The 27,164-nt window shown below is 42.2% G+C and overlaps 1 long non-coding RNA gene across 1 annotated transcript in view; it reads left to right on the top strand.

Annotated features, from left to right (window-relative positions):
* The first annotated feature begins 1,958 nt into the window (after positions 1–1,958).
* The window catches only part of LOC148148945 (uncharacterized), a 35,223-nt gene continuing 10,017 nt past the window's right edge, over positions 1,959–27,164 (top strand). The window contains exon 1 of the long non-coding RNA XR_015758425.1: positions 1,959–2,039. This is a non-coding gene — a long non-coding RNA (uncharacterized LOC148148945). The remainder of the gene's footprint in view (positions 2,040–27,164) is intronic.

Here is a 27,164-nt window from a genome sequence, read left to right as displayed (position 1 = left end):
TTTTACTGTAGTAATAATGGAAAAACTATCATTGTTATCATAGTTGTATGCTCTTCCATTGCACTGTGTTGGATCTCTCTAGTCTGCACTCAATTAAGAATCACTAAATTGATCAGAATTTCTCCTGTTATTCCAAAAACTGTGCTTGCTGTAATTATCTTCCATCTGCTCAGCACATGATTGGTTAGGATGCAAAGGTCAACTGTTTTGCATTGGGACCATGTTTAAATCACTTCATTCTGCTGAAATGGAATTCATTTGGAATATTACATAGAAATCGATAAAGCTTTACGGAATAGAAGTGAGTCATTTGGCCTAACAGGACTGTGCTGATGGTTGTAATCTCCATGAACCTCTTTCCCCTTGTTTGAAGTATTCCCATCAATGTATCCTTCAGTTCCTTTCTCTTTCGTGTACTTCTCTGGCTTCCTTTCATCCTCAATGTTCTTCATTCTTCTACAAACTTCTTTTCCAAATTTCTAGTCCATTCCTTATTGAACTGACAATTAGGATATTATAATTGAGCCCTAACGTTTGCTCTATTAAACCCCTTCATAGTATTAAAGACCTTCATCCTCAGGGGAAAAATAGCCCCAGTTTATTCAATCCTTTCCATGCAAATACAAAGGTGTCCCATGTGACTGATAGGCAGCCCAGAGGGCAAATAGGATTAGTGGTGTTGAGAGTTGGAATGAAAAGCATCTCTCAACTGTGGGGTCAAGCAAGTTTTAAACATGAAATTTCAGACGCCAAGGGCTCAGAGGAGAAAATCCTCCAGCCGGTACATGTGGCAAGGAGGATGCCTTCCATAACTATGATGTCCTCTTCGGGAGCACATCTCAAGCTTCTTCAGAGAGGGGAGATCCATCGGTCTCCCCATGGGGTGGGGAGCAGGATTGCTCTGCTGTTAGTAAAATGCTAGTGCCTGCAGAAAATGACCCCTAATTAGACCTTGAATAATTCAAATCAGTCCAACTTGTGGCCCATTGCTAATTTGTTGCTATCCCTGTGCAATTATCCACTATGTTACCAGCGCCACCTCCACTTCTGTACCCGTCACTTCAGGCCATCGACTGTAAAGTGAATGGGGATGCCCTGAAGATCACAAAAGCGATTCTGTAAGAAGGTTTTTGTTTCTCTCCTTGTATCTTTAAGTACAATATATCTAATTTCTTACAGTAACCAACATTTGAAGTGACTGCCTGGATCCTGTGCCTGATCATGTGAAAATATAAGCTGAAAATCTCAATTTTCACAGCTGCAATTAATTTTATTTTCATACCTCAAATATCTGTAATCTCTCCAGGAAAAAATGTCTTTGGCCTGAGTGACGGTGGACTCCAAGTCGCCAAGAAATATATCAAATAATTATCAAAAAAACGACATTTTCTTCATGACAGTCTGAGCTCGAAAGTAAATTTGAAGCTTGCAATAAAAGTGTTTGAATACTGTGAAGGGGTTTAATAGAGCTTAAGTTATGATAGGCCCATGTCCAGCTGTACTTTCAATCCAGCTTACTTGGCTTTAGGCCTGAATTCCAGGCTGGTTTTCAGATCAGTGCATTTGGGGGCCTTGTTAGTCGTAGCTAATTCTTCTAGGTTAGCACTTATGCGTTAAAAGTTCCAGTGTCTTTCTTTTAAAAGAGAGGTGTAGTGATGCCAGTGGTCTGTCCAAAATTACTCTTTCAACCATTTTGCCATAACTGACTGGTCATTTACCTCATTGCTATTCCCAGACTGTGAGAGTACCTGGATGTCACTCCTCAGCAAAGACACTCATTGCACCTGAAGAACGTTAAGGTTTTTTCCTGAGATGTGACGAGGTTAATCCCCTTCCCTCCCTCTATTAACCCCGTTTATTTCAGAATCCAGTATTAACAGTTTGAATTGTGATTCGGATGTTTGAATAGACCTGAAATGAGTTTTAGTTGAGATTTCGGTTTTCTTTCAGAAGAATACAAGCAGGAACTTTCCAGAGATGGTAAATCACCACCATCAGCAGTCAAATGGAAGGAGCAGTCCAGATTAATCTGCATGCAGGTAAACTCTGGCTATTGTATTTGTATCTAAAACCATTACGTAAAATGCTAGTGCATTTCTAGCAAAGTCAGTCCCAGTAAAGCTTCCTGTTTGTCAATGCATGCTTTGATTGTGATCACTTATTGTCTCCACTTCCCATTTTGTGGAAACCACACCCTTCTTTGGAAGAGCAGGCAGATGGATTTTCCACATGTTATTTGTATTAATAAGTCCATGTGAGGATCTGCTGAGGAAATTGACATCCGAGTACCCTGTGATACAGAAAGCTAGAGCTCCAGTCCCATTGCTGAATGTGTTTTTGGGCAGCAGCATTTCATTTAGGAATGCGAAATAGAATATTTTTTCCACAATTTGAATGAAATGCCAGTATCAAATGCCACTATCAGAACAAAGCTCCTTCTACTCTCCTCCAGTTTGGACCTGATGTTTGAAATGCCCTCTCCTACTGAACTATGGTGACATTTTGGTTTTCACTGTTTGATGTTTCTTTCAATCAGTCCATTAGTGTTGGATTTGGCGTACGTACATTCAATGGAATGGTGCTTTGCAAGGAACTTATCTTCTGACAGTCATAATACTGCCCTCTCCTTCAGATCTCCCAGTTTTTATACAAGGGTAAGGGACAGGAACAGAAAATAGGGACGTGCCTCATGTAAAAAGTTTTAATTGTCTAACGGGAAAAGGAAAAATTAAAAACACATACTATAAGGTGCCTGACCACAGTACATCACAATGCAGCATTGTTGAATTGTAAGGCTGAATGTGGCTTTTTTTTTAATCAGGTGAGAGTTATATTGAGTTTTTTGGAGAATTTACAGTGCAGGTCTGATCATGTTTTCTTGTACCTTCACCAAATTCACCTCGTTAATTACTTACTGTGTCTCAATGGTATTGCTCACATCTGCTTCCTGCTTCCTGCTGAGCTGTTCTGGAACAACTTGTCCCTGAGGGGGTGGCTGCAATTCACCCCCTTCCCTTTGCATCAACAACATCTTTAAAAAGGGTGCTGTGAACATGGGGGAGAACTGTCAGTCTGGGTGTGACAGACAGCACCCCCACTCCCGGAGGTCCTCTGGATTGTGTGGTGCAGAGGCAGGATTTCAGCAGAGGCTGTGACACCATGGCAGAACAGCCTGGTCTGACCTTGCTGCCCAGGCTAGAGCACTCAAAGCTGTCTTGAGGAATACCCAGCACTTGTAGGAAGAAGCTCAACGACCTTCTGTACTCAGCCAGAATAATTTCCACCACCTTTCGAAGACCACATGCTCACTCTGTCTCTGCTGCTGTACCCACCTCCCACCACAACTCACACTCCTCCATGATCTATCCTGCTTGATCTTAGGTCACTTGCAGTAAAATAGGCCAAGCCTCACCACTGCTAACACTGCACACCTTCTTTGCTGCGTACCCAGTCGCTTAGGACATCTACCTAACTGGACGGAAAGTAACAGCAGGACAATCCACTTTCATCTCCTGAAATAGCTGTCTCTCTCTCTCTCATTCCTGGAAGAAGACAGCCCACAATAAGGCAGAAAGAGTCAAGACAGGTGGCAGACAGCTTGATATTCCACTACCTGATGCGGTGCTGTATTTTGGAAATGCAAATCAGGGCAGGACCTTTACACTTAATGGTAAGATCCTGGGGAGTGTTGTTTGAGACCTTGGAGTGCAGGTTCATAGTTCATTGAAAGTGAAGTCACAAATACATATGATAGTGAAGAAGGCATTTGGTATAGAGTCATAGAGATGTACAACACGGACATAGACCCTTCGGTCCAAATCGTCCATGCCAACCAGATATCCCAAACCAATCTAGTCCCATTTGCCAGCACTTAGCCTATCTTCCTGCAAATCCTTCTTATTCATATACCCATCCAGATGCCTCTTAAATATTGTAATTGTACCAGCCTCTACTACTTCCCCTGGCAGCTCATTCCATCCAAGCACCACCCTCTGCATGAAAAAATTGTCCCTTAAGTCCCTTTTAAATCTTTCCCCTCTCACCCTAAATCTATGCCCTCTAGTTCTGCACTCCCCTACCCCAGAGAAAAAAACCTTGTCTATTTATCCTATCCATGCCCCTTATGACTTTATAAACCTCAACAAGGTCACCCCTCAACCTCCGATGCTCCAGGGAAAACAGCCCCAGCTTATTCAACCTCTCCCTATAGCTCAAATCCTCCAACACCTGGCAACATCCTTGTAAATCTTTTCTGAGCCCTTTTAAGTTTCGCAATATCCTTCCGATAGGAATGAGACCAGAATTGCACACAATATTCCCAAAATGGCCTAACCACTGTCCTGTACAACTGCAATATGACCTCCCAACTTCTATAGTCAATGCTCTGACTAATAAACGCCTTCACTATCCTATCTACCTGCGACTCCACTTTCAAAGAACTATGAACCTGCACTCCAAGGTCTTTTTGTTCAGCAACACTCCTGAGGACCTTACCATTAAGTGTATAAGTCCTGCCCTGATTTGCCTTTCCAAATGCAGCACCTCACATTTGTCCAAATTAAACTCCATCTGCCACCCCTTGGTCCATTGGCCCATCTGGTCAATATCCCGTTGCACTCTGAGGTAACTTTCTTCATTGTCCACTACACCTCCAATTTTGGTGTTATCTGCAAACTTACCAACTATGTCTCCTATGTTCACATCCAAATCATTTATATAAATGATGAAAAGCAGTGGACCCACCACCAATCCTTGTGGCACACCACTGATCACAAGCCTCCAGTCTGAAAAGTAACCTTCGACCACCACCCTCAAAGTCTTCGACCTTCAAGCCAGTTCTATATCCAAATGGCTAGTTCTCCCTGTATTCCATGTGATCTAATCTTGCTAACCAGTGTCCCATGAGGAACCTTGTCGAACACCTTACTGAAGTCCATATAGATCACGTCCACCGCTCTGCCCTCATCAATCCTCTTTGTCACTTCCTCAAAAAACTTAATAAATTTACTGAGACATGATTTCCCAAGCACAAAGCCATGCTGAATATCCCGAATCAGTCCTTGCCTTTCCAAATACACGTAAATCCTGTCCCTCAGGATTCCCTCCAACAACTTGCCCACCATGATGTCAGGCTCACTGGTCTATAGTTCCCTGGCTTGTCCTTACTGCCTTCTTAAACAGTGGCACACATTAGCCAACCTCCAGTTTTCCAGCACCTCACCTGTGACTATTGATGATATAAATATCTCAACAGTAGCTAGAGACTATTTCCCAGGGCAGAAATGACTAACATGAGGGGTCATAGTTTTAAGCTAGTTGGAGGAAAGTTAGAGGGGATGTCAGAGGTGGGTTCTTTACACAGAGAGTTGTGACAGCATGGAATGCATTGCCAGCAGCAGTTGTGGAAGCAAGGTCATTGGGGACATTTAAGAGACTACTGGACATGCATATGGTCACAGAAATTTGAGGGTGCATACATGAGGATCAGTGGTCGGCACAACATCGTGGGCTGAAGGGCCTGTTCTGTGCTGTACTGTTCTATGTTCTAACAAGGGGCCCAGCAATCACTTCCCTAGCTTCCCACACAGTTCTAAGGTATACCTGATCAGTTCCTGGGGATTTATCCACTTTTATGTGTCTTAAGACATCCAGCACCACCTCCTTTGTCATCTGGACATTTTTCAAGATGTCACCATCTATTTCCCTACATTCTATATCTTCCATAAACTTCTCTATAGTAAACACTGATGCAAAATACTCATTTAGCATCTGACCCATCTCCTGCAGCTCCACACAAAGGCTGCCTTGCAGTTCTTTGAGGGGCCCTATTCTCTCCCTAGTTACCCTTTTGTCCTTAATGTATTTGTAAAAACCCTTTGGATTCTCCTTAACTCTATTTGCCAAAGCTATCTCAAGTCCGCTTTTGCTCTCCTGATTTCCCTCTGAAGTATACTCCTATTGCCTTCATACTCATCTAGGGATTCACTCGATCTATCCTGTCTATGCCAGATTCATACTTCCTTCTTTTTCTAAACTAAACCCTCAATTTCTTTAGTAACCCAGCATTCCCTATACCAACAGCCTTCCCTTTCACCCTAACAGGAATATATTTTCTCTAGATTCTCATTAGCTCATTCCTGAAGGCTTCCCATTTTCCAGCCGTCCCTTTACCTGTGCACATCAGCCCCTAATCAGATTTCGAAAGTTCTTGCATAAAACCGTCAAAATTAGCCTTCCTCCAATTTAGAACTTCAACTTTTAGATCTGGTCTATCCTTTTTCATCACTATTTTAAACCTAATAGAATTATGGTCACTGGCCCCAAAGTGCTCTCCCACTGACACCTCAATCACTTGCCCTGCCATATTTCCCAAGAGTAGGTCAAGTTTTGCACCTACTCCAGTAGGTACATCCACATACTGAATCAGAAAATGTTCTTGTACACACTTAACAAATTTCTCTCTCAACCCTTAACACCATGGCAATCCCAGTCTATGTTTGGAAAGTTAAAATCCCCTACCATAACCATCCTCCTCTTCTTACAGATAACTCAGATCTCCTTACAAATTTATTTCTCAATTTCCCACTGACTATTCTGGGGTCTATAATACAATCCCAATAAGGTGATCATCCCTTTCTTATTTATCACCCAAATAACTTCCCTGGATGTATTTCCAGGAATATCCTCCCTCAGCACAGCTGTAATGCTATCCCTAATCAAAAATGCCACTCCCCCTCCTCTCTTGCCTCCCTTTCTATTCTTCCTGTAGCATTTGCATCCTGGAACATTAAGCTCCCAGTCCTGTCAAACCATGAGCTATGTTTCTGTAATTGCTATGATATCCCAGTCCCATGTTCCTAACCATGCCCTGAGTTCATCTGCCTTCCATGTTAGTCCTCTTGCATTGAAATAAATGCAGTTTAAGTTATCAGTCCTATCTTGTTCTCTGCTTAATCCCTGCCTGCCCTTGTCTGCTTAGTCCCTGTTTGACTTGCTCCTTTCCCCATCTGTACCAGACTGATCTCTTTCCTCACTACCTCCCTGGGTCCCCCTCCACCTTACTATTTAAATCCTCCCAAGCAGCTCTACCCCATCTCCCTGCCAGTATATTAGTCCCCTTCCAATTCAGGTGCAATCCATCCTTCTTGTACAGGTCACTTCTACCCCAGAAGAGATTCCAATGATCCAAAAACGTGAATCCTTCTCCTCTGCACCAGCTCCTCAGCCATGCATTCATCTGCTCTATCCTCCTATTCCCATCCTTACTAGCTCATAGCACCAGACGTAATCCAGATATTACTACCCTTGAGGACCTCCTTTTTGACGTCCTGCCTAACTTTCCATATTCTCCATTCAGAATCTCAACCTTTTCTCTTCCTATGTTGTTAGTTCCAATGTGTATAATGACCTCCTCCTAGTCCCTCTCCCCTTTGAGAATGTTCTGCACCATTCTGATTTCTCTCTGTCTGCCACAGAAACGTCTATCTGTGCCTCTGACTAAAGATTTCCCTATCACAATCAATCGCTTGGAACCCGATATATCCCTCATTACATTAAAGCCTGAATTGATACCAGAAACTTGGCTGTTTTTGCTACATTGCCCTGGGAGTCCATCACCCCCTACGTTTTCCAACACAGCATACTTGTTTGAATTGGTGATAGCCACAGGAGACTCCTGCACTACCTGCCTACCCCTCTTACTTTTTCTGGAGTTACTCCATCTACCTGACTGTATCTGCGGCTTTTCTCCCTTCTTATAACTTCCATCCATCACACTACTTAACTCTTGTAAATTCCTCATTGCCTCTAACTGCCGCTCCAACCAATCCATTTGATCTGATAGGATTCACAACCACACTTACTGTACACATAATTGTCAGTAACATAGAAACTCTCCCTAATCTTTCACATCTGACAGGAAGAACATATCACTCTACTAAAGGCCATCCATGCATCTTGACAATCGATAGACCCAGAAAATAGCACAGTCTTATTGCTCTAAAAAACAATGCTCCAGGCTAACTTAGTACTTATGTTTTATATTTTAAAATTTTATCAGGAGACAGATCTCAATGAGACATATAATCAAAAAAAGAACCCACTCTACTCATTATTGTAGATTTACAAAAATAATGGCAAGGTTACACTTAAAACTGATTGATTTAGCTGCTCCTGCGCTATAAGCTCTGCCAAGAAGGTTCCTCCAGGGGTCAGCTGTGAATTTCCCTGTTTGTTACTATGCCTTAGATGCACTCCGGTGTCTTGACATACTTGAACTCAAACAGGAAAGACAGCGGCTGTACAGATTCACTGCTGTGTCAGACAGCAGTGTAGGCTTCTTTCTCATTTGATTCACTGATCATGTGGTCTCTGCCTTTGTCTCTTTACCTCCTTTTTAACGTGCCATTGTTTTGATCTTTTCTCCCCCAAAGTTTCAAAACAATGCAACAGCTTATAATACAATAATTACTGCTCCTGGAAATTCAAGGAAATCACCTTGAACACCTAAAATATCTCAAAAAAAGGAGCAGCTCTGACGGCCACAATTTTTTTCTGCTCTCCATCTTGCATTATGGAGAATCTTTTGATGCTTTCCTATATCGGTATAGGAATTGGGAGGTCATGTTGCAGCTATACAGGACATTGGTAGGTCACTTTTGGAATATTGTGTGCAATTCTCCTATAGGAAGGATGTTGTGAAATTTGAAAGGCTTCATAAAAGATTTACAAGGATGCTGCCAGGGTTGGAGGATTTGAGCCAAAGAGAGAAAGAGGCTGCATAGGTTGGGGCTGTTTTCCCTGGAGTGTTGGAGGCTGAGGCCTTATAGAGGTTTATAAAATCATGAGGGGATGATAGGATAGGATAAATAGACAAGGTCTTTTCACTGGGGTGGGGGAGTCCAGAGCTAGAAGGCATCAGTTGAGGGTGAGAGGGGAAAAGATATAAAAGAGACCTAAGGGGCAATGGTTCAACACAGAGGACCTGTACAAGAGGGATGGATTGCACCTGAATTGGAAGGGGACGAATATACTGGCATGGAGATTGGGTAGAGCTGCTTGGGAGGATTTAAACTAGTAAGGTGGGGGGGGGGGGGTGGGACCCGGGGAGATAGTGAGGAAAGAGATCAGTCAGGTACAGATGGGGAAAGGAGCAAGACCAACAATCAGGGCAGCCAGGAACAAAGCAGAGAATGAAGTAGGACTAATAAATTAAATTACATTTATTTTAATACAAGAAGCCTAATAGGACAGACAGAACTCAGGGCATGGTTAGGAAAATGGGACTGGGATATCATAGCAATTACAGAAACATGGCTTAGGGTTGGGCACGACTGGCAGCTTAATGTTCCAGGATACAAATGTTACAGGAAGGATAGAAAAGGAGGTAAGTAAAGAGGCGGAGTGATACATGTATGGGATGAGCTGCCAGAGGAAGTAGTGGAGGCTGGTAAAATTACAATATTTAAGAGGCATCTGGATGGGTATATGAATAAGAAGGGTTTCGAGGGATATGGGCCAAGTGCTGGCAAATGGGACCAGCTTAGTCTACAATATCTGGTCGGCATGGACGAGTTGGACCAAAGGATCTGTTTCCATGCTGTAGATCTCTCTGACTCTATGCTGACTCTAAACACTGACTGAATGCCCGAGCCCCTGGACTGATCTCAGATGCTGCCCTTGAGTTACGCGGCCTAGACCCTTGACTTAAACGGAGACCTGCTGAGCGCTACAGCAAGCTTGCTGCTTTTATGTCAATGCTGTACAACACACTGAGACAGAAACAATACAAATTTGTTCTTTGGCTGAGGAGTCAAAGCGCACAAAGGCAAAAGTAGTGCAATGCAAGGCATCCATGCTGGCTCAGAGTGAGTGGCCATTATGACAGCCAGCAAAAAGCCCAGACATGCAGCTTGCTCCAGTGTATGAGCTGGGTGTGTGTCCCTGAGTGTACACTACCCCTGCAGCATTCCAATCAAAGTTATCAATGCAGACTGAGGTGCACCATCAAAGTGCAGATGCATCCAGTTATTGAATTGGAGATGTGCCTTGAGGGCTCTTTGAGGTTGGCACGTGTTAGATGCTGATGTTTTTGGTACATATAGCTGGTGCCCATAAAGCCTGAGATGTTAATATCTAAACATAGGGACGTTTTGATTTCTATGTTGCGATCTCTCAACGTCTAACTTGTTTGGTGTCCTTGATGACCTGGGAAGCTGTATATTAATGAAGCAAGTTGAGTAGTTAATAAGGAGTTTACCAAACAATAATTACCCTTGACTTGTAACTCACCGCTGCTGAGCAACACTCCAATCCATTCAATTCACCAAGCTATTCTTATCAAAGACATAAGGGTTTGTGAGATGCTCCCAATGTCAAGATAGGCCTCACGGATTTCTCATCCAATTCTGTCACCAATCTCCCAATGGCTCTGGGGCCCCATGGTCATTGTTGTGATGTCAGAAGTCATTCACCAATTTATGCACAACAAGGTCCAGCATTGTGATAACTGCAGACAGTCTGCATTTTTATTGTCAATTATGGGATAAAGATTGGCCAGGACACTGAGACACAGGACCCCCTCTTTCAAAATAATGCCATGAGAATGCAAACAGGAGCTTTGGCAGCCTTGCCGTCTGCACTGGACAGCTTTGACTTGTTTTATTGCTCAAGTCCTAGAGAGTTGAGTTGAATCCACAATACTCCTTAGGGAAGGTTGTTACAAACTGAGCCACTCTGGCCTGCCCAGAGTGTAATGGGATATAGATTTGCACTGCAGTTGCTCATCTGAAGTTATCAATAAAAATGAATCCCAATCTGCATATTGGACTTGAAAAATATTAGTAAAGATTTCAGCATCCTGTCAAAGTTGTAATGAAATGTCTCCACCCAAAATGTGTACCCAGCTCAAACCTAATTGTCCAACTGTGTATTTCGAACACTCATTGTTTTCATTACTGAATGGTGGAACTCAGCCATCCACCCTATGCTATCTCAGTATGTCTAACAAGTTAAAGTGCAGATTGGCAGAAGCTTTAGATCAAGTCACCTGTAAAGCAAGGTATGTGCTTCCCATATAAAGACACAGGAAGAAAATGGCTGTTTTTCATAAAAGTACACATTTTAACAAACAAGAGATTTTGCTGGAACAGACATTACTAGAGCTAAATGGTCTGATTTTTGTACGTTATAGCTGAATCTCAAAGTTATGATGTAAGCTGAGAAATTCACAGAACCTTATCCTGATTGATTACTGTTTCAGCCAAGGCACCTTGATTTACATCCAATTCAGCGCTGACTCTGCAATGCAATCATATTCTGCAGGGTGTGTTGAAAAGCAAACCTGTTTACCAATATGCAGAAAAGTCAGCCGCCATCTTCAGAGTAACGAGCACAACTGCAATAAAGCTGACAATTCAAAGCAATCAAGCATCAGTCAGTCTGTGAGAAAGACAGGATGATATACTTTTTGAGCATTCAATGGTACATGGCCTCATCATAACCTAAACTGCAGCTTCCCAGGAACATCATCTTACATTAGAACCAGACACATTGGCACCAGTGGTGAGTTAAACAAGACTGGAGAGATCTGCGCTGAAAATACTGTCATCATTTTCTGTGTGGAGGGTAGTGAGATTCTGTTTAGGATGTTTTGACTTTTCTCAATTGGCAGTGGCTACCCTTCCTAAACTTTCCTTTGGGAACTTCAAAGATCACAAAAACAGAAGGAAAGTCAAAGTTTTCGAAAAATGGGAGAACAGACCAATTAAACTACGTCTCCATGCTGTTTCCAGGTGTGGGATTTACAGACTTCCCTGACTGTTGGGGCTTTGCACAACAACTTGCATTAATTCCAGCCTTTAATTCGGTAAAATACTTTCCAACATTCCCAGGAGCATTATTAAAATTGGACACCCATACCACACAAGAGGATTTCAGGACAGAAGAGGGAAAGCTTGGTCAGATAGTTCTGTTTTAAGCAGCGTCTTAAAGGAGAAGATGGAAATACAGAGAGGTTTCGGAAGGTTATTGAAGGATTTAAGGCCTTGAGGGGTGAAGGCATAGCTGTCAGTGGCACAGTGATTGAAATCAAGGATACCCAAGAGTCCAGTACTAGAGAGGTCTAGGTCATATTAAAACTGGGTCTGAGGAACAATTTTAGCTGTTCTTTAGGCCTCTTGGCTAGAGACATGCTGTCAGTGAAAAATAGACCCATCCAATTTCTACTCCCATGGAGTCTCAATGCTTTGCTTGCTTATCTTTAACTCCCATGAATGACACATTCGGTTTGCTTTAATTTTTAGGCTGTTAATTGCCTCTTTTTGATGAACTGGTAAACAGTATAGTACATTGCCCACTCATTGTCAATATGAAAAACGTTCCCATCAATATTAGTTCACACTTGAACAGCTGTGCTGTTTTTCAGAGGCCTTTAGCTTCCCTGAGACTTGTTGTTCAGTATTGAGTCCACTCCAAGAAATACAGTGATGCCAGCCAACAGGTATTTGTTTCACTGTTAAAGGTGTGGATCAACATTGCTTCTCTTAGTTGCCAAATGTCCTGGGATTGACCTGGAATCGCTGAGTGTTAAAAATTTCTCTCCTGGACTCTGCTGTGTGCATCCCAGCCTGAAAATAAATGGGTTTTATTTCCCCATTCCTTTCAACATTTTTACAAATCTAATTATCAAAGTATTGAAGACAGCAATAAAAGTTATGAGTGGGTGGTAGTTGTAGGCAGGAGGTTCCGTAATGAAAAATTCAGGAATATGCCCAAGCAGATTTGGAAACTCTAATTGCACAGTGACGCTTATAGAATTTGCTTTTTACTTAATTGTTCTTCATTGGCAACAACAAGATAATAAATTACACAAGGTATGACTATCCCACTTTATCGGCACAATGAGAGAATTTTCAGATCAATGGAACTGAAGGATTTTCCCCTCAATGGAGTACTGTCTATGGAAGACTTTGAGAAGAGGTGTTTCTCTTTGTCCACTCTGGGGATACTGGGTCATGTCAAATCACATTCTCCCAACCCCCGCCCCTCCATCGCCACCAGTCCCCGGTCCTGGAGTTTCTGCAAGTCCATAAAACAGGTGCTTGCAGGTGGTGACAGGATCACATTCTGTAGTAAATAGTAAAAAGTGCTGCTTTCAGCTGTGACTAATGTTGTGTAGTTGCTTAAAACAAGAGTGCATCAAAAGTAGTAACTGCTGAACCTCTCGCAACAAGTCAGCCTTTCACCTTTAGGTTATAGAATCCCTACAGAGTGGGAGCAGGCCATTCAGCCCTTGGAGTCCACACCGCCACTCTGAAGAGCATCCCACCAGACACCATTACACTGCATTTCCTATGGCCAATCCACCTAACCCGCACATCTGTGAGAGAAAACCAGAGCACCTGGAGGGAACCTGTGGAGATACAGGGGGAACGTGCAAACTTCACATAGACAATCGCCCAAGGCTGGAACCGACGCCGGATCCCTGGTGCCGTGAGGCACAGCCACCGTACTGCCCAAACTCATTTTTATTTATTTGCTCAAAAAAAATTGGCCTACAAATATTAAAATTATAAACATTTTTGATCTACTAAACAGCAGACTGCCCTGCTACAAACCAACACTATCCAGCACACAGAAAACACTCACACAGCATCTGCAGTGGTGCAGGGACCTCAGTCTCTGCCATTGTTCAGCGGATACAAGGTAATTGTTATTGATGTGGAAGTGAGAAAAGACCGCAGGGTGGATGGATAAAACCATAGTAAGATAGTTTATTTGACTGGGGAAGTGAAAGTGATTGTTGTAGGGGAGATTGTAGTAGAAGGATAAAAGCTGTCTGTACAGCTACAAACTGAAGGATCGACTACCTATCAGGTGCACACCACCTCCCTGCTGAGGAACTGTATGATTCCATTGTGGTTCATATAGAAACAACGTAGAACTAGAAATGAGGTTATGCTGAGAGAGTCTGAGGAGACGCAATACAAATTCAAAACAAGAACCTCAAAGTTAATTCTTCTTGAATCTCTCACACCTTACCCAAAGAGATTAAGTGATTTACATGTGTGCGGAAGGCAGAACTCATGGAGTACTGGGACTGTAATGGGAAAAGATGGAACGGTTTAATTGGGGAGAGCTCCACTTCAGCCAGGCTGAGATCAGTGACCTGGTGAATCATGTAATGAATGTAGCATGGCCTTCAATAAAAAAGGATTCAGGACATAACAATTCCATATACCTGAAGCAAAATGTCAAGTTTGCAGAGCAGAGTAATGATTTGTGTAAGATCAAACAGTTTGTTTCAGGAAGGGAAGAGAGTTTAACAATGGTAATTGTACATTATCAACTAAGATCATATCAGGGACAAGTACAAAAAGGTTAAAGTTAAAGGTATCATATCTGAATGCAGCAAACCTTTATAAATAGATAACTGCATTAAAGTCACAGTTTGAGCTAATAGCCATTACTGAGATGTGGCTGCAGGCTGACCACTGTAAATGTATATTCCAGGAGATGTGGCTTTCAGAAAATAGAAAAGATTTGCAACTGAAGAAGTATCAGATTGGAGTTTATTGTAATTTATTATTATTTAGCTTTTTTCAAGGTTTTTTCAGTGTGGTGTACATATTTGTGGACATTGTTACATTTACCATTACCCCTTCAGCCATATTATTTCTGAAGTTACAAAGTTAGGTGATCTGGAGGTTTCCCTATGCTTCTGGAATGTATTCTCTGCAGGTTTGGAAAACTGATGTTTTGCTAGACGGAAGACCATATTGACTTATAGTCTCTTCCTGAGAGTCTGAGTGGCTCAATCTCCTCCTCTTTGCTCACACTCCTCCAAGGATACGATTCCTGCCACTGCTGCCGCACATGCTCAGAAGGCCGGGCCTGCTCTCGTCCTGCCCCCAAGGACGTCGAAGGCCTCATGTTCAGCCACTGCTGCAGCCTCCAGGTATGTCCTGCCTCACCCGAAGCCTGAACTAGGTCTTGAAAGAGGAGAAAGAAAAAATAAAGAAACAAAACGAAAAGCAGATAAGCGAGTGAACCCCTGAGTCAGAATCCCTACTCAGCCGCCATCTTACCGGAGGAGTAATATTACTGAACTAGCTGTGTCCCTAGCCAAACTGTTACTGTGCAGCTACAAGAGCGGCATCTACCTAATGTGGAAAATTGTCCAGATATGTCCTGAACACAAAAAAGCAGGACAAATCAAAGCTGGCCAGTTACTGTTCAAAAAGTCTATTCTCAATAATCAGCAAAGTGATGGGAGAGGTCATTGATGGTGCTGTCAAGCTGCAATTAATCAACAACAACCTCTCACTGATGCTCAGTTTGGGTTGCACCAGGGCCATTCAGATCTTTATCTCATCAGGGTCTTGGTCCAAAGATGGGCAAAACAACTGAACTCAAGAAATGTGGTAAGACTGACAACTCTTGACACATTTGACTGAATATGGCATCAAGGAACTCTCATTAAACTAGAGTTGATGGGAATTAGAGGAGAAGCTCTCAGTTGGTTAGAGTCACAACAGGAAGATGGTTGTGGTTGTTGGAGGTCAGTCATCTCAGTTCCAGGACATCTCTGCAGGAGTTCCTCAGGGTGGGGTCTTAGACCCAATCATCTTCAGATGCTTCACCAATGACCTTCCCTCTATGATATGGTCAGAAGTGGGGATGTTTGGGATGCATAGGATGGGGAAGGAACCTGCAGGGAATGGGCAAACTTGAAATGTGAAACCTATTCAAGGAATAGCTACTGCAGGTCCTTGATAAGTACATACCCATCAGGCAGGGAGGTAGTTGTTGAGAGAGGGAGCCACGGTCTATTAAAGAGGTTGAAGCTCTCGTCAAGAGAAAGAGGAAGGCTTATATGAGGATGAGACATGAAGGCTCAGTTAGGGGGTTTGAGAGTTATAAGTTAGCCAGAACAAATGTAAAGAGAGGGCAAAGAAGAGCCAGGCAGGGGCATGAGAAGTTATTGTCAGATAGGATCAAGGAATACCCTTGACCTTCTATCGGTATATCAGGAATAAAAGAATGACTAGAGTAAGATTAGGGCCAATCAAAGATAGTCATGGAAAGTTGTGTGTAGAATCTGATGACATGGGGAAACATTTAATGAATACTTTTCGTCAATGCTCACATTGGAAAAGGGCAATGTTAGTGAGAATATGGAGACACAGGCTACTAGATTAGATGAGATTGAGGTTGACAAAGAGGATGTTTTTTTTGGAATTTTGGAAGATCTGAAAATAAATAAGACCCCTGGGCCAGATGGGATTTGTCCTTAGATTCTCTGAGAAGCCAGGGAGGAGATTGCAGAGCTTTGATCTTTATGTCATCATTGTTGACAGGAGCAGTGCCAGAAGACTGGAGGATAGTAAATGTTCCCTTGTTTAAGAAGGTGAGTCGGGACAATCCTGGTAATTATAGGCCAATGAGCCTTACTTCAGTTGTGGGTAAGGTGTCAGAAAAGGTTACAAGAGACAGGATTTATAATCATCTGGAAAGGAATAATCTGATTAGAGATAGTCAACACAGTTTTGTGAAGGGTAGGTCGTGCCTCGCCAACCTTATTGAGTTCTTCGAGAAGGTAACAAAATAGGTGGATGAAGGTAAGGTGGTTGATGTGGTGTATATGGACTTCAGTAAGGCATTTGATAAGGTTCCACACGGGAGGCTATTGCACAAAATAAGGAGTTTCAGGATTGAAGGTAATTTTGCAGTTCGGATCAGAAATTGGTTAGCTGAAAGAAGACAGAGGGTGGTGGTTGATGGGAAATGTTCATCCTGGAGCTCAGTTACCAGTGGTTTGTTTCAAGGATCTGTTTTGGGGCCATTGCTGTTTATCATTTTTATAAATGATCTGAATGTGGGCATAGAAGGATGGGTTAGTAAATATGTGGATGACACTAAGGTAGGCAGAGTTGTGGATAGTGCCGAAGGATGTTGTGGGTTACAGAGGGACATAGATAAGCTGCAGAGCTGGGCTGTGAAGTGGCAAATGGAGTTTAATGCAGAAAAGTGTGAGATACTTCTTCCAAAGTGAACTAACAGGAATGCAGAGTACTGGGCTAATGGTAAAATTCTTGGCAGTGTAAATGAACAGAGAGATCTCGGTGTCCACGTGCATAGATTCCTGAAAGTTGCCACCCAGGTTGATAGGGTTGTTAAGATGGCATATGGTGTGTTGGTTTATTGGTAGGGGGATTGAGTTTCGGAGCCATGAGATGCTACAACTGTACAAGACATTGGTAAGGCCGCACCGGGAGTATTGCGTGCAGTTCGGAGGATGTGGAAGCTTTGGAAAGGGTTCAGAGGAGATTTACTAGGATTTTGCCTGGTCTTACGAGGAAAGATTGAGGGAACTGAAACTGTTTTCGTTGGAGAGAAGAAGGTTGAGAGGTGACTTATTTGAGATTATTAAGATAAATCAGAGGGTTAGGTAGAGTGGAAGTAAGAGCCTTTTTCCTTGAATGGTGAAGGCTAAATGAGGGACATAGCTTTAAATTGAGGAGTGATAGATTTAGGACAGATATCAGGGTAGTTTCTTTACTCAGAGTAGTAGGGGCGTGGAATGGCCTACCTGCAACAGTAGCAATTTACTGATGTTAAGGACAGTTAAATGGGCATTGGACATATATATGGATAATAATGGAATGGTGTAGGCTAGATGGGCATCTGATTAATTTCACAGGTTGGCTCAATATCGAGGGCTGAAGGGCCTGTATTGCACTGTAACCTTCTATATTCTATGTTTGCTGATGATTACGCAATGTTTAACAGCATTCACAATTCCTCCATATTCAGCAAGACCCGGACAGCATCCAGGCTTGGGCTGTCAAGCAACAAACATATCCAACAAGAAAAACATCTAACCATCTCCTCATGGCATTCAATGGCATTACCATGACTATATTCTCTATGATCCACGTTTTGGGTATTACTATTGACCAGAAGCTGTATTGGACCAGCCATATGCAGACCATGGCAACAAGAGCAGGCCAGAGGCTGAGAATTCCATAATGAATAACTGTTCATTTGTCCCTAAGCCTGTGCTCCATCTGCAAGGCACAAGTGAAGAATGTGATGGAATACTCTGTAGTTGCGTGGTTGAGTGTAGCTCCAACAAGACAGAAGAAGCTTTGCACCATCTGCAACAAAGCAGCCCCCTTCACCAGCATACCAATCCATTACCACCATGCCCATCATCATTGATACACAGTAGCAGCAGTGTGTACCACCCACAAATGGACTTCAGTAACTTACCAAGGCTCCCTTATCAGCATCTTCCAGAAGTATGATCTCTCCTACCTAGAAGCTCAGGGCAGCAGGTGCAGAACAAGCCCCTTCCAAAGCACACATCATCCTGATTTGGAACTCTATTGCTGTTCCTCCATTCTCATTGAGTCATAGTCCTGACAGATCTTGCTAATAGCACTGATATACATGTCCCTACACTTGAAGGGGTCGAAGTGCTTCAAGAATGCAACTTACCATTACCTTCTCCAGACCAATTGGGGGCTGGGTAATAAATGCTATACCAGCCAGGAATGGCTATAAGCGATGAACTAAAAGAACAGAACGTGCAATAAATTGTATCTTGTTAACTACAAGAGACTGTTCTAGTTAGAGTAGCAAGTAGTTTTGTTCTATCACACCAGACCAAATAGGGCTCTGTAGGTTTCCTACATGTGTAAAGGGTAATGGCAGCAATTTCCATCCTGATCAGCAGTGTACAGTATGCAGTGGCAGGGTTGGCATGCCTATTCAACAGGCAGCATTAGCATTTAAACAGCAATCTGAACACCTTGTTCTAATAAATCACAGATAGACTGTTCAATTGTTTTAACAAAGCATCTTTTATTGTACATAAAGAACTTAAACAAAACATGCACTGTTCACTTAAAAATATTAAACTATATAATACACTCAGGTTTACTTTATATTTACCCCAAACATTCTTTATACAATGCTTAATTCTGTAATTTATTTACCTTGGTAGGGACCATCCATATACACGTCAGGGTCCTTTGGAAACTATCTTTAATTCTCTTTAGTTTCAGCTATTCTCAAAATAGTTAAAACATCCATCTACCATGTCTTGTCTGTGGACTCACTGTTTTGTTCCTTTCAAATTTTCATTTGTTTGTTGTTTTACTTTACACAAGACCTGGTAAGGACCACTATAGGTTCTTAAATTAGTTTCAAATTCTGAAATTCCTGAACTAGCCCATCCTAAAACTCCTGTTCTCTCAAACACTTTGAACTGGAACTAAATTCCATCCCTATCTCATGCAGTCAACAATAACGTTAATTTATTTCTATTTGCTTATAGTGTAGGTTATTTACTTTGATTTGCTTCTCTGAGTGAGCTGCAAACTACAGCAAGCCCAAACTGCAAATAACTGTCTGAGTTAGCATCCAGTTAAACTGAACCAGAAAACATCTCTGAGCTTCACCCATATCCATGATAATGCAGCCTGCTCTGGGATGTTCCTATGCTGACTTTTATGGTTAATTATCCCTCTCCTTTGGTATGATGAAGTAAATAGCTGTTATAATCTTTCAGGCTTGACAGTATGTTATAAACTAATTTAGCTCTATCTTGCAAACCAAAAACATTCCTCTGGACAACCATTACTGTACAGATTGCAGACACCATGTCTCCAATTCTTTAACCAAGTAAACTATCTGCTGTTTTATAGTTCCATCTCTTCCATTCTGACTTTTTTAAACTAACATGAGTCACCTTTTTGTTCTGCCAAGTCACCTTTTGTTCTCCCATTTCTTTAGGTATTCTGGCAGTCTCCAAATTCCAGCATTTTAATTCCCTTCATGTCATAAATATCATCTTCCCTGAACTATAAATTACCTCTAACCATGAATTAGATATTCATAAGGAAGTAATAATGATGATAGACGATGGACAGGTAACAGACGGATAGATGATAGATAATTCACGCAAAGATCCAATAAATATAAATTATATCTCCCATTATCTATCAATATCTAATGATTACTTTATCCCAGAATATAACAATGTGGAATACCAGAATCATACACAATATAAGACAAGGCAGGTGATTTGAATCAATGCCAATGATCTGAATTACATTCACATATTGTTATTGACAAGTTCACTGGTAAAAGTATCTCTGCTTCAGTAACAATAGGGAAACTTAAGCTACATTTTGGGAAAAGTTAAGAAGTTAAAGATTGATTTACAAATGAAATAAACATGTGCCATGTTATTATTCTGATACAATACAATAATTTGATGCATTTTAAGAAAACAGATGAATTCAATAAATCTTAAGAGTATAAGAGGATGTAAACCCTGGATTCATATACTCTGTTCCAGACACCATTCATGAGCTGGAATGATGTAATACATCCTCAATTAAAATGTTAAAATACCAATTGCTCAAAGTTGAACATGGATTAATATTTCAGTGGAACATTAATTTGTACATAAAGTACATTATTTACTTCAGAATCATTCTTCAAATCGATCCTTTTATAATTCATTTGTTCTCCAACTAAAAATACAATTAAGGATTAAAGTGAGTCCTCTATAATCAAATTGAATATAATTTGATGATGTTTAACTTTATTCAATGTTTGAAACCTCAGCTACAATTACTTTAAAACTTCAAAGAGTAATGCACACATTGTCTTGAATTGATCTAACTGTACTTGCAAACAGTGTGCCATTTTAGCATTCGGCAACAAAAATGGATGATAGTGAACCAGCTGCCCAAATGATAAGCCCTGCCAATTTCTTTGGAAAGAAAATCAGACATGGGGCAAAGTGAGCCATTAATATTCGATCACCACTGTTGTGAAATTTAAACTTATGTCCATTTACTAAATTGCTAGCAAAATACTTTTTCACAACACGACAGGATATCTTCCCTTCCTGTTTACTTTAAGCCAAATGCATTGCAACGATCTTTCCAAATAACTAAGAAACCTTTTTCCTGCTCCAAGTGGGTCAGGACAGAATTTTAGACTCCTGGCCTGACCCTGCCATGACCTGAACAAGGTCAGAATTCATTACACACGCAGAATCGATTCCTCTGGGAATCCTGCCAAAGGCAAAGAGTGCACCTCGCTAGGCTGGGAAATTCTTGCAGCTGCAAACCTTTGATTGCAACACAAGGGAGGGGATCATTTAATTACCTTGGTGTACAGCATCTTTTGTTTTCGCTGAAGGTCTTGTCCAAGAGCCAGAAGGGTGAGCGATGGGCAAACTGTGATCACACAAAAGCTGCAAATAGATGCCCTGCCTCCATCTTGTGGTTTTGAGATGTTCTAACTGGCGAGTGTCACCAAACCTCTCCCTGAGAGTGACTGGCAGAAGCAGCAGTTATAAAGGGAATGGAGTGGGTTACTGCTGCTATTTGTACGCAGTAGGAAGGGAATAGCCAAAATAAACCTAGCTCGGAGAAAATGAAAGCTCAGCCAGTCTGGTTGGAGTTGGGCTTCATTGGGCTGATAGCAATGCTTGGCGTAACTTCTTTTGGGTGAGGGTAACAGGAGAATGCAGTCTGTAATATTACATACTCTGGACATGGCTAAAAATCATACAACACCAGGTTATAGTCCAACAGGTTTAATTGGAAGCACTAGCTTTCAGAGTGCTGCTTCATCAGGTGGTTGTGGAGTACATAATTGTAACCTGGTGCTGTGATTTTTAACACCAGTTCAACACCAGCATCTCCAAATCATCCCGGACATAAACTTCCTGTGAAGATAGAGAATCCTTAGGGCTATTTAGCTGAGACCTGCTGCTTTGGCTATTGCTTCTGACATGACTACCCTCTAGAGAAGGAGTATAGAGGTATACAGCACAGGAACAGGCCATTCGGCCCACCATGTCTATGCCAATCAATAAACATCAAACTACACTTACCTGCACTTGGTCCATAGCCTACAATGTCTTGTCATATTACGTGCTCATCCAGATGCTTCTTAAATGTTGTGCAAGTACCTCCTCCAATATTGCCTCAGGCAGCACAATCCAAATTTCTACCACCCTTGGGATGAGCAAAAAAATGTTCTCAGCTCTCCTCCTGCTCCTCACTTTAAATGTATGCCATTTGGTCTCCAACCACTGACAACCTCTGGGGTCACACACGTCCAAGCAATGAGTTTGTTCAGTATTCAACTAACAGGAAATGCTGTGCTCTAAGGTGAGCTCTGGAATCAGGAACCCAAATTGCAGATGAAGTCATTTTAAGAACAATTGGTATTGCAAAGTGCCTGGCAGTATTCTGCAGTATCTTTGGAAATGCTTTGGCATTAATTGGGTTTTTCACAAGTATTGTAGCATCCTGATAGAGATGATGTGGAGATACCAAAGCTGGGCAGGGGTGGACAAAGTCAGAAATCACATGACACCAAGTTATAATCCAACAGGTTTCTTTGAAATCTTAAGCTTTCGGAGCATTGCTTCTTTGTTAAGCAAAGGAGACTTCACCTAATACAGTCATTTCGCCACCTACAAACAGACCCTACCATTAGAGATACATTTCCCTCCCCATCCCTATCAGTGTTTCAGAGAGACGATTCTCTCCACCAGCCCACACTCCACTGCCAGCACCTTCCCCCGACACCGCAGAAAGTGCAAAACCTGCACCTGCACCACTCCCCTCACCTCTGTCCAAGGCCCCAAAGGAACCTTCCACATCCAACAGAAATTTACCTGTATGTCCACCAACGTCATCTACTGTATCCGTTACACCTGATGTGGTCTCCTCTACATGGGGAAGACAGGATGCTAACTTACGGATCATTTCAGAGAATATCTCTGGGACACCCGCACCAACCAGCCCCACTGCCCCATGGTTGAAGACTTCAACTCCCCCTCCCACTCCGCCAAGGATATGCAGGTCCTGGGCTGCCTCCATTGCCAAACCCTTACCATTCGACACCTGGAGGAAGAATGCCTCATTTACCACCCTAGAACCCTGCAACCATGTGGGATTAATGTGGATTTCACCAGTTTTCTCATTTCCTCTCCCCCCACTTTATCCCAATCCCAAGCCTCCAATTCAGCACTGCCCTCTTGATCTGTCCATTGTCTTTCCCATCTATCCACCCCACCCTCCTCTCCAACCTATCACCTTCTCCCTCACCTTGATCTATCCATCGCATTCCCAGCTATCTTCCCCCAGCTCCACCCCCCTCCCATTTATCTCTCGGCCCCCTGGCCCACAAGCCTCATTCTTGATGAAGGGCTTATGCCTGAAACATCGATTCTCCTGCTCCTCAGATGCTGCCTGACCAGCTGTGCTTTTCCAGCACCATACTCTCAACTCTAATCCACAGCATCTGCAGTCCTTACTTCTAGTGTTTGTGTGTGTGGGTTTGTGGGTGTGGGTGTGTGTGTGTGTGTGTGGGGATGTGTGTGTGTGGGTTTGTGTATGTGGGTGTAGGTTTGTATGTGTGTGTGAGTGTGGGTTTGTGTGTGTGAGTGTGGGTTTGTGGGTGTGTGTGTGGGTATGTGTGTGAGTGTGGGTTTGTGTGGGGGGAGATGTGTGTGTGGGGGGGTGTTTGTGTGTGTGGGTATGTGTGTGTGTGTGTGTGTGTGTGTGTGTGTGAGAGAGAGAGAGAGAGAGAGAGAGAGAGAGAGAGAGAAATTGCCATAGTCCTACCAGACCACAGAGACAGACAACTGGTGGTGGGCTAACCTGAGGGTCACCATGCTTGAAGTAAGGTGAGAGTTTGAGAAGCAGAGTCCTTCATGGTAATCTCAGCTGATATAGGAATTGAACCCATGCTGTTGGCATGACACTTGTCAATTCGCCAGCCAGGATTCCTCTTCTGGGAAAAAATATCATCACTCTGCAAGCTATCATTCTGCCATGGTCTGGCTTGTACTTAACATCAGTCTCACATCCCCTTAATGCAACTTATAATTGGATTCTGAAAAGACTCATTAATGATTGAACAGCTTACCTGTGAGGGGAATGTTCGCAGGTATATATGCGTAAGTTTAACATTTTAATGATAAGAACTACTGTAAAGGAGGTAGGATTCATACACCTTACTGATTTTTTAAAAAAAATTATTAATTTGGAAGAATTTTCAAATTCAACCGTTTCCATGCTGTACATTTCTATGACTCTATGACTCTATGATCACTGAAAAATAATTGCGACAGTTGTAAATGCATATTGGGTTCAGCATTAACTACGTTTCTCTCTGATTCTTGGAAGCTTTTAAAATGAATTTGCAGCTGACTTTGGGTGCAATGCTGTTAGATTGTTTGTTTGATTTCATTGTTGGGCAAACAATGAATGTTTTCTACCTTCAGTGTGAGTATCACTTATCAGTAAAAATGAACAATGGCTCTTTTAGGTTTTAGAGTTACCTTAATTTATATATGTATTGTGAGTAAAAAACATTTATCTTTACTGCACTGAAAGTAAATTCTGTATTGTAGTTAGGTTACTGTTGACAAGGAATACGGGGTGAAATAAACTTTGTAGGAATTGTGATTAAATTGATGGATTGTGATCGTGGTGATTATTTGACAAGCTTTACTTTATCCATGGTTCTACAAATGATAGCCACAAATATATTTAACTTCGAATCTTCAGTAAATACTGAATTTGTGGATTTACCAGTAGTCTTTGTTACTTTCAACATGAAATCTGATGCCACTTGTGATTTACTAATGATGTTAGTCTACATTACGTATACTTTGAGGAGAAAGTGAGGTCTGCAGATGCTGGAGATCAGAGATGGAAATGTGTTGCTGGAAAAGCGCAGCAGGTCAGGCAGCATCTAGGGAACAGGAGAATCGACGTTTCGGGCATTAGCCCTTCTTCAGGAAGGGCTAATGCCCGAAACGTCGATTCTCCTGTTCCCTAGATGCTGCCTGACCTGCTGCGCTTTTCCAGCAACACATTTCCATCTCTACATAACGTATACTACAGGTAGTCGGATTTTTGAGAATTAGCTATCTGAAGTTCATTTTCAGCACAAACGATTTGCCAGGCTATAATATTACAGAGGAGAAAGTGAGGTCTGCAGATGCTGGAGATCGGAGCTGGAAATGTGTTGCTGGAAATGTGATTTCCTGAAGAAGGGCTTATGCCCGAAACGTCGATTCTCCTGTTCCCTGGATGCTGCCTGACCTGCTGCGCTTTTCCAGCAACACATTTCCAGCTATAATATTACAGACAAAAGTCTGGGTTCTATGCTTCCTGATGTTAGCGTACATTACACATAACCAGCTCCATACTGAACTATCACATGTCATGATGTCTTAAAGTTACAGGTCTGGTCTGAAATTCATGCTGCAATACAAATCATCTTCTTTTCACTTTGAAGGATGGGAGTTCTTTTCTGATAAACATCTAGAAGGAGGGATGTACAGAAACATTTCCATACATTCAGATAAAACCTTGGTCCTTGAGCAGTGATTACAATTTAGCAGTGTAGCTTCCCTCTACAGTGTGCTATCTGTCATCATAGATAGATGTGTATCATAGCAAGATCATATTCCATTTCCCTAGAGGGTAGCTCTTACTAAATTTCTGCCCTTGAGCTGTGAAAAATGCAAAAATTTTGGATTGTTATAAGACAAAAAAATGACGTCTGTTCCCCAAGAGATAGACATTTAAATTTATGGCAATGTAGTTTATAGCTTTCTGCAGTGGTGCACATATAGCAATGTGTGTGCTATCATTGGTCACTTGGGTCTGGGGATATCCAGGGACTTTGTAAAAATTACCATTGATAGACCATCTCCATTACAAGAGAGAAATTGAGCCACTGTTTCATTCAGAGCATCCAAAGCCTGCGTCACAAAGTGATGGGCTGTTACATGAGGTATGGGCAAGACTAAGTTTCAGGCTATTACACCAATTCAAGAGTTTCCTTTAACTTCTTCCATGTGCTGTCGCAGTTGCCCTTCAAGAGAATACCACTATGTCCAGAACTTTATCTCCTTTTTCTTTGTGCATGATTGTCCCAAAACGGTGTTATCTTCTGATCAAAATAAACAGGGAATTGGCACTTTACTCAAGGATGTATCCTATTCCCCAAGGCCTGCACTAATCAACAGGGACACAAGAGGTAGCATCCAGCAGGAGGCGCTGCAAGGGAAGATGGCACCAGCTAAGCATCAATACGAGGAAGTGAAGACTCAGTCCAGATGGCAGATGCTGTTGGACGATTGGATTCTTAATTGATGGGGCTGCCTATGAAGTTGGCATCAGTGAAGGCTTTTTGAGTGTTTCTTTGAGAATTTTCAGAGAATCCTGTGCGATTTGGCGATCAGCATGACAGAGTGCAGCCTGGTATCTGCGTGCAGACACAAATGTGTTGGAAACCTTACAGTCCACTGTGGAACAAGTGACAAATCCTCAAAACATCTCATCTAGAAGTTTGTTTAGTAAGGATTTGACTTTCCCACACAGGTGTCTGGTCAACTCTGAGAGACCCAGAAGCAATGGTCTAGCAGGAAGCACGTGATCAGGGGAATGGCATTTCCACTATCCCAGTTGTACCATGGCAACACTACTGGCCCTTTGAAAAACACTATCCAACAATTGTTACAACAAAGGTGTTGTAAATAGTACAGCCAAAGAGTCATACAACATAGAAGTAGGCCCTTCAGCCCACCATGTCAATGCTGACCAACTAAGTCCAAACTACACTAATCCCATTTGCCTTCACTTGGTCCATAGCCTGTGGTCATCCAGATGCTTCTTAAATGTGCGAGTGTACAGACCCCACCAACCCCTCAGGCAGCATATTCCATATTTCCAACACCCTTTGGGTTAAAAAAGTTTTCTTCAGATCCCTAAACAACTTTCTCTTCACCTTAACCTTGTGCCCTCTGATCTGACCTCTGATCTGAAACTGACAATGATTTTGTAATGTTTTCTGTAAACAAACCACGCTGTACAAATAAAGACTCGATACTGAACTATTGTACCACAAAATGTATAAAATATCATGACATGTGCTCCAAGAGTGACAGAGGGCTCGCAGCTGACAGCTGTGCTGACGAACGTTTCTCTCTTCCTGGAGCTCCAGTTTCTTTGTAGAATAAATTCTGTTGTTGGATCCCGATTCTGACTCTGAGACTGGTGATTTTCCCCACAACAGCCTCCTGTTTGTAAGGCAATTTTGGATTC

Source organism: Chiloscyllium plagiosum, unplaced genomic scaffold (genome assembly GCF_037043375.1).
Source record: "Chiloscyllium plagiosum isolate Xiang-an unplaced genomic scaffold, Cpla_swu_hap1 HiC_scaffold_10, whole genome shotgun sequence".
Classification (NCBI taxonomy): Eukaryota; Metazoa; Chordata; class Chondrichthyes; order Orectolobiformes; family Hemiscylliidae; genus Chiloscyllium; species Chiloscyllium plagiosum.
This window is presented reverse-complemented; position numbering and strand designations above follow the sequence as displayed.